Below are 8,492 nucleotides of genomic sequence, written 5' to 3'. Positions count from 1 at the left end.
TTGCTGTCCTTCCCTCGGGACCTGTAACAGTAGTCCTGAATTCACTTTGCAGACAAGGCAGCTCCTCCAATTCCTGTGAGAGCACCCTTAGGTGTTACCAAATTCCAATTGCACAGCCAGGATACATGAGAAATCACAGTGACGTCTGGCCCTATGCCCAGCATACCTGTACTATGAACTGTTTTACCAAGGTGTGTTAGACTGTTCGTTATTTGCTCCTGACACGAGAACACAAATTTGTTGGACAATATTTTTTTCCTGATTCAGAGATGGGGAACTGAGAGGCGTTTTAAAAACTTATATTCTATTTTAAGTCTCATGAGAAGGGTGAGACAATACAGATGTTAGAATTCATGCCATCACAATCAGAAGCTATTTCCTAATTACAATACACTAGAAGCATTTCTTAGCCTATCAGCTTTTTGCTGTAGATGCCTTAAAGCAAATCATGTAAAAATACCCCTCGTGGATCCTACTACAATACATCTTTCATAGTTCTGTTTCTCCAAAGTATCTAGTCTTATTTACAAGACCATCCTATGAAACTTTCTTCTAGCTCCATTTCTCTCTCAACAATATCTATCCTACTCCATAGCATTTCTGAATCAGCATTTCTTATCTGAAGATTGCATACAGATACATACTGTGTGGGCCTTCTGTCAAGGCCCTGAAAACTCTCTACAAATCCATTTCCCACATTGGCCAGTATCAGTGTAGCTGCTTCTGATAATACAAAAAGCTCTTTCAAGACTCTTCTGAAGAGAAATGTCTTTTTGCTTTTCATTCTTAACGACAAAGCCCCCTCCAGGATGTATAGCAAACAGATTATCTAGCCTGTCCAGGGTAAACACTGCAATAACATGAGTACACTTCTCCCATCAGGTTGACAGGCAGCTTAACCAATTCTCAGCTTGCAAATAAATAATCTCTTCTGGCATCTTTTGGGGCCCTCAACCAGGAAAGTCACACCCAAATACTGTGGGACCGTGAAAACTTCTACAGATACAAACCAGTCTCCAGGTGGCACAAGTGACTACGGCAGCCTCCAATAATGTAGCGGGACCCAGGTTTGCTGTGTTCTCTTTGTCATTGTGGGTTTGTAATTCAGACTCACAGAGGGGCTTGAGTTGGAAGGGATCTTAAAGACCCTCTAGATCCAACCCCTCTGCCATGGGTAGGAACACCTTCCACTGGAGCAGGTGACTCAGAGCCCCTCCAAGTTGTGGTAAATACCTATGGACCCCTTTTTCTCTGTTTTACAAGGTCAGATTTCCATGCTCACATTCACAGATGGCTCAAACAGAGCATTGCTGGTTGGTCACTCTATCTCCATAACTCAGCAGAGATCCTATTTTGGATAGCTCTCGCTGCTCCCAAGGCCCCAGGGAGCAGCCACTGCCTCTCCTCCTTCTGCTTTCCCTTCCAGAATCAGTGATTTCCTGCCGCTTCTACCACATCTGAGACAACTGGGAGAGATAAGGGGCTGAGGATGCAGCTTCTGGCTGAGAGTTGATAACACTCACCTGAGTATTTTATTCTCCTGCCACTAAGCTGTCAGGCTGCTTCCACAAATTCCTCCTGCTTGCAAAGGGGCTGGTGTGAGCAGCAGGAATTGTTGCTGGCTGGAACATTTCAGAGCTGCACAAAAGAAGTATTTTGTGGAAGGCCACCAGCCGCCCTTTGTCAGCAGCACAAGGTGTGAGGTCCCCTTTGAAGGCCATCCCTGCACAAGGACAGCCTGGCCTTCTCCAGCACCCACAACACCTTTCAGGCTTTCGGGCTGGCCTCGTCCCTCACTCTGGAGAAGCAGGTTGCTCATATCCACAGTTTCTGGCTGGATTGCCGTGTCTTACCACAGACAGCCCTGGAGACAACAGTACAGACAGGCTCCATCTGTGATAAAAGGGGACTTTGCTCCAGCTTTTCCCTTGGACCAGTGTGCAGCAGGCACACCTGTGCCTCATTCAGGTCTGTGTGGGCTGGTAGTCAGCTTCTGCTGGGAATTTAAAGCTTTTACCCTACTTACCACAGCAAATAATGGAGCAAACCCAGCTGCACCAAACTCCAAATTTCATTCTAACAATCACAATTTTCATTTTCCTCTATTCAAGACTTGAAGAAAACAAACTTTACTTGAGCTGGAGGCACAGTGTCCTCCAAGATCTTTCTTCAGAAGAACAATATTCCAGGGGAAGACTGGCAAAGCCAGAGTTTACTGATGCTCAGGAAGCTTTGCAAAACCTTCCACCTGCAGAGCTCTTGCAGCCTCCTGAGCTCCTGGAGCCCTCACTCACCTCAGGCACACTTTGGACAGGAAGGGGATGGTTCCATTTGTGAGATGTGGGGACAGGAGGAGGGAAGACTTTGCAAACACTGTCACAAGGGCAGGGCTGTTTTCATTTAGGGTGCCAAGTGGTAGTACATAATCTTTGATTTAATGTCAGGTGCTGAAGGGCAAAAATTCTCAGTGAAAAGGAGAGAGTGTCTCCACTCACACAGCAAGGTAAGTGAAGGCGAAAATGCAATCTGCATTTCATGGGAGGTATCCAGTTTTTAACAAAATATTTTTGCAGAAGATGTGCCTAGGCAGCGGTGATTGAGAGCATTTTATCAGACTCTCAGAGTATCCGCACGTCTGCTTTGCCTCATTTTCTCTCTTTTTTTCATTGTGAATGATTTCTGCTGCCCAGGTGGCTCCTGCTTGGAGTTCTACTCTCAGTGGAGTCCCGGAGTTTCCTCAGCAGGCCTTTGCAGCGAGTTCTGAGCCAACGTGTGGCTCTGCTGCCATCCCAAATCTGTGCTTCCCTTGCCCAGCCTGAGTGCAAGTCCTGGGCTTGGCCAGAGATTTTCATGGCCAAAATCCTCCAGCATTTACATCTGCTCATGGCTTTGCGTAGCAGAAATCACAAAACACCCAGTGCAACTGACAAATGGCATTTCCTGCAGATTGCTACAGCCGCACTGCCAATTGACAAATGCATGAGAATCAATTTCAGTTGGAAAATATCATTTATTACAAATTGCTACACCTGTGCTGACAATACAGATCTATACAAATCTCAATTAAGGTTAAAACCAGGAATTTATTAGATTATAACAACCAGTCTAGGTAAAAATACCAAATTCAGTTAATAAAACTTAATTTATCGCCAACGTCTACAACAACTCACTATACACAAAGATTAATTAGCTTTAACAATTTCATTTATTACATATTACTACAAGTGTACAGCCCATATAGAAATACAGAAATATGCATTCCTACCCCAAGTAACCTTGTACCAAGAACTCAACTAATAGAATTACACATCTCCATACATGTTTAGGTAGAACTAAATACATATATACAGAAAAATATATATACATACATATATAACTGTAAGAATCTACAGATAGAAATATAAATTAAATATTGCATATTATATACAATATAGATATAACACAAACCTATCTAGAAATATACAAATATCACTGTGCCAAGCTAAATATCCATACAAATGCATCAACACAAATATACAGCTATACATCTGGCTACATAGGTAAAAATAATTACACACAGAGCCATATATGTATGACTGCATCAATAGACATAGATAGCAACACAACTGTATACATAGGAAATAGAACTAAACACAGACATAACAGCTTACATGTACGCTTAGATACATATATACACATGAAACATATCTATATCTATACAATAGCATACATCCATAAATATAATAGACATATAGAAATATTCCTATACAAACAGCAGCCTACATATGTACATATCTATATAATAATCCCTGTCTCTGTGCCAGTCCATACATCTTCAAACAGAACTCCAAGCAGAGAGATCCCAGCTGCCCCATCTCCAAAGCCTCTCCCTCGGTCTCTTCCTCCCATGCAGAGCAGCTCTCCTGGACAGGGACAGCAGACGACACACGTAGGAAGCAAAGGGAACACTGAGTCAGTATGGGGACATTTCCTTGGCAGCAGCTGCACTTCCATGAGGGAAGAGACGATCTAACCCCAGGAGGGTTAGAGAGAAGAAGCAGCCGAGCGGGCCAGGCCCGGCACAGCCGGCACAGCTCCCGGGCCCTGCCGGCACAGCCGCCTTGCCCAAGGACAGCCCCTGTGCCAGCCGGGGCAGCTGCGCTGAGGCCGGGCACTGCCCACGGCCTCACCCCGCCACCCTCAGCCCCGCCCTGCCTCCCCGGGCCTGGGCCTCACCCGGGCTCTCTCCAGGGTGGCAGCAGCAGGTCCCCCATCCCTGCTCTTGCTGCTGGCCTTCAGCTTCTCCCCGCTGGCTCCCGTCAGCCTCCGGCTGTCCTCAAGGTCTTCAGTGCAGCTGTGGCAAAAGCGGAGGCTCTGGAATTGGTTCCAAGGCCTGGCAGAGCTGCAGTCCCGGAGCCCTCTGTGCTCCCTGCCGGCCCCTCCATCCCCTCAGCCCCGCCATGCTCTCGGCAAACCCCCAGCCCCCTTCAGTTTCTTCAGCCCCTGTCATGGTTTGACGCTGGCACAATGCCAGCGCCCCATGAAAATACAACTTACCAATCAAATGCTGTGAAATGTGATCAAGGACAGAGCAAAGCAGACTAAACTTAATAACAAAGGAAAAAGCTTTATTACACTACTACTACTACTACTATAAAAGGAAAAGAAAGGAAAGAAAAAAAAACACACAAAATTCGAAATGAAAACCTTCCAAAACATTTCTCCTCCCTCCACCCAACTCCACCAAACCCCAGCGAGACCCATTTGGATCCTTAATCAAGTTTTCACCCTTCAATATAATCAATACTGAGTCCATCGGGGAAGAGAGGAGTCCCCCTTGCAACCATAGACCCCCAGGAAACACAACTGTCACCTTTTGTGTTTCCAATGTCACACGTGGCACCGCCCAGACACACCGGCCAGTGTGACACTTTCCTCTCCATGTCACAGTGCTCTCACCACCGGGCATGGACAGAGACTGCTTATAGGGCCCCTTTAAGGATGCTTTGCCAAGGACCACCAGGAACAACAGTCCAGTATCACAATTCGGGACTAGAGTCCCCCCCATTTTCCCCTGGGGCCGAGGGTCCAAAAGACAGAGATCGCCTTCTCTTCTTCCTGAAGATGGAGGGCATCCTCACACCCTCCTCAGCTCTCTCTCTGTCCACTCCAAAACTGGTAGTTGCTGCAGAAGGTCTCTTGGCCCACCAATGCATCCCCCTAAAATGCAGTCCCTCTTGAAAAAAAAGAGTGGTTCAGTCTATGGTAAACAAGCAGAGTCTAGCCAAAAAACCACTCTATCATCTGCCCCCAACCTTCTTCTCTAAACATCTGAAGTTTCAAGCTGTCTCTCTTTTCTTCAAATTCAAGAAGAATAATATTTCATAAAGCCTTCATTTCTCAGGAAGAGTTAAAAGTCCCAACTCCCAAGAATAGCTCGCTGCCCAGGCTCCAGCTCCCACAGCCCGGCTGGGCACCTTGCAGCCTCCCCGCTCTTCTCCTTCCCTGCGGCGAACTGCCGATAAAATCACCGCCGTCTTTTTTTTTCTCTTGAGAGAGAGAGAGACTCTGGGGAGGAACGAAGACATCCCAGATTTCTCTACCCTTCCATCTGCAGGAGCTGACCCAGTCGGTTCCAATCCTTTACCTCCTGGCCTACCTGTGCAGGCCGCATGGCTCCCCTCCCCCACCCAGCCCGGGCTGGGGGGGAGAGGTCCGTATCATGCGATGACCGGAACCAAAGAAGGACGAGTCTTCCTGGGAATTCCGCTTTTAACCCCTCTGTGTTCTCAAAGGCATGTCCACCTTCAATTGGTCACCCCAAGTGTCAGTATCTAAACTTGACCCCTGACTGGGTGAACCTCTTCCTTCTAAAAAAAAATTCTCTTCCCGTGTCAAACCATGACACTCCACCCTTCGCCTCTGAGAACACAGATTACAAAAAATAATTACCAAAACTACATTTAACCAAACTCATGCTTTGCTTTTGGTTTTTTTTGATCTCATCTCACAGCTTTCATTTTATCACCATCTTATCTTACTCAAAATTCGATTTCCCCGCCAGGGAACCAAAAATGTCATGGTTTGACGCTGGCACAATGCCAGCGCCCCATGAAAATACAACTTACCAATTAAATGCTGTGAAATGTGATCAAGGACAGAGCAAAGCAGGCCAAACTTAATAATAAAGGAAAAAGCACTACTACTACTACTACTATAAAAGGAAAAGAAAGGAAAGAAAAAAAAACACACAAAATTCGAAATGAAAACTTTTTAAAACATTTCTCCTCCCTCTACCCAACTTCACTAAACTCTAGCGAGACCCATTTGGATCCTTAATCAAGTTTTCACCCTTCAATATAATCAATACTGAGTCTATCGGGGAAAAGAGGAGTTTCCCTTGCAACCATAGACCTCCAGGAAACACAACTGCCACCTTTTGTGTTTCCAATGTCACACGTGGCACCGCCCAGACACACCGGCCAGTGTGACACTTTCCTCTCCATGTCACAGTGCTCTCACCACCGGGCATAGACAGAGACTGCTTATAGGGCCTCTTTAAGGATGCTTTGCTAAGGACCACTAGGAACAACAGTCCAGTATCACAATTCGGGACTAGAGTCCCCCCCATTTTCCCCTGGGGCCAAGGGTCCAAAAGACAGAGATCGCCTTCTCTTCTTCCTGAAGATGGAGAGCATCTTCACACCCTCCTCAGCTCTCTCTCTGTCCACTCTAAAACTGGTAGTTGCTGCAAAAGGTCTCTTAGCCCACCAATACATCCCTCTAAAATACAGTCTCTCTTGAAAAAAAAGAGTGATTCAGTCTATGGTAAACAAGCAGAGTCTAGCCAAAAAACCACTCTATCATCTGCCCCCAACCTTCTTCTCTAAACATCTGAGGTTTCAAGCTGTCTCTCTTTTCTTCAAATTCAAGAAGAATAATATTTCATAAAGCCTTCATTTCTCAGGAAGAGTTAAAAGTCCCAACTCCCAAGAATAGCTCGCTGCCCAGGCTCCAGCTCCCACAGCCCAGCTGGGCACCTTGCAGCCTCCCCGCTCTTCTCCTTCCCTGCGGCGAACTGCCGATAAAACCACCGCCGCCTCTTTTTTTTCTCTCTTGGGAGAGAGAGAGACTCTGGGGGGAACGGAGACATCCCAGATTTCTCCACCCTTCCATCTGCAGGAGGCCAAGTCAAGTTGCAGCCCTTCCACCCTTGAGCCTACCTCCAAAGGCCACATGGCTCCCCTCCCCCACCCAGCCCGGGCTGGGCAGGGGAGAAGTCCTTACCATGCGGTGACCGGAACCAAAGAAGAACGAGTCTTCCTGGGAATTCCGCTTTTAACCCCTCTGTGTTCTCAGAGGCGTGTCCACCTTCAATTGGTCACCCCAATGTCAGTATCTAAACCTGACCCCTGACTAGATGAACCTCTTCCTTCTAAAAAAAAATTCTCTTCCCGTGTCAAACCATGACACACACTCTCAGGGAATCTGGAGCATTTAGGTCCTTATGGAATACAAGAAGATCCAGAGCATTGCACTGGGAACTGCACTCTTGCAGCATCTGTGCTTGGCCGAGTGGTTCTCTTGGACTCGACCACACTGACACTGCTAAAGGGGCTGCAATCAGGAATAAAGGCCAGGCCCTCCCAGCTCCTCTAATCTTTGAGGACCAGCTGGAATGCAAGAGCATTGATTTCCTGCTCAATTCCCAAACACCACACACCTGCCCAGCCCAGGGGGACGATCACTGCCCTGCTCCTGCTGCCCCACTGCTGATGACAAAGGCCAGGATACCCTTGGCCTTCTTGGCCACCTGGCCAGGCACGGGCCCACGTTCAGGTTCTCTTGACTGCCCAGCAACAAAGTTGCCCATTGGACTCAAAATACAGCATCCACCATTTCAAAATGTCCTTCCTCTTCTGAGCAACACAAGACTGCAGTCAAGGACTTGCAGCTTCACCCCCCCCGCCCCGCCTCCAGGCTGCAATGCACTTTTCAAAGCTGCAGACTACACCAAAAAATGCATCCACAGAACCTTGCTTTTTGCCTCACAAGAGGGCTTCACAATTATAAACTTAGTTTCTTTGGCCAGGTCTTGTCCCCCACAGATTCATGGACAACACACTCGTCTACTTGCAGCTTATCAAAAGTCACAAGACAGCTGAGCCGCACACTTTGTAGAACTGAATAAATACTCAAGGAACTGCAGACCCGTTTCACCAGCCACACACATGTTTCCACAAAGGGAAAGCAAACAAACCAAGCCCTGAGACCTCCAGCACTACCTCATACTCCCTTGGCCATGGACCTGCAGAAGCCCAAGAGACAGAGCTTCACTGAGTTGAGCAGCCAGACGCTCACCCTGAGGCAACAGGCTTTGGTGCCTAAACATGACAGGTCCAAGGCCAATTTCTAGCTGGAGGTCACTGCCTGCAGGAAATCGCTGGGTCCTGGCAGGACTCCAGCACTCAGCATCCTCGGCCAGCAACAGCAAGAGCTGGCTGGTCAGAAAC

General features: G+C 47.4%; 1 long non-coding RNA gene across 2 annotated transcripts; it reads right to left on the bottom strand.

The window, feature by feature from the left end:
- Positions 1-2,990: 2,990 nt before the first annotated feature.
- Positions 2,991-5,992, bottom strand: LOC140681914 (uncharacterized). 2 transcript variants are annotated; one of them, XR_012053133.1, is made up of 3 exons: positions 5,639-5,992; positions 4,216-5,215; positions 2,991-3,902 (listed from the first exon to the last, which is right to left on the bottom strand). It is a non-coding gene; the product is annotated as an uncharacterized lncRNA (long non-coding RNA). The 2 variants fall into 2 exon arrangements; XR_012053132.1 differs by lacking the exon at positions 5,639-5,992 and having other exon boundaries at positions 3,064-3,902; positions 4,216-5,611.
- Between the last annotated feature and the right edge of the window lie 2,500 nt (positions 5,993-8,492).

This window comes from Taeniopygia guttata, chromosome Z (assembly GCF_048771995.1).
Source record: "Taeniopygia guttata chromosome Z, bTaeGut7.mat, whole genome shotgun sequence".
In the NCBI taxonomy this organism is placed as follows: Eukaryota; Metazoa; Chordata; class Aves; order Passeriformes; family Estrildidae; genus Taeniopygia; species Taeniopygia guttata.
This window is presented reverse-complemented; position numbering and strand designations above follow the sequence as displayed.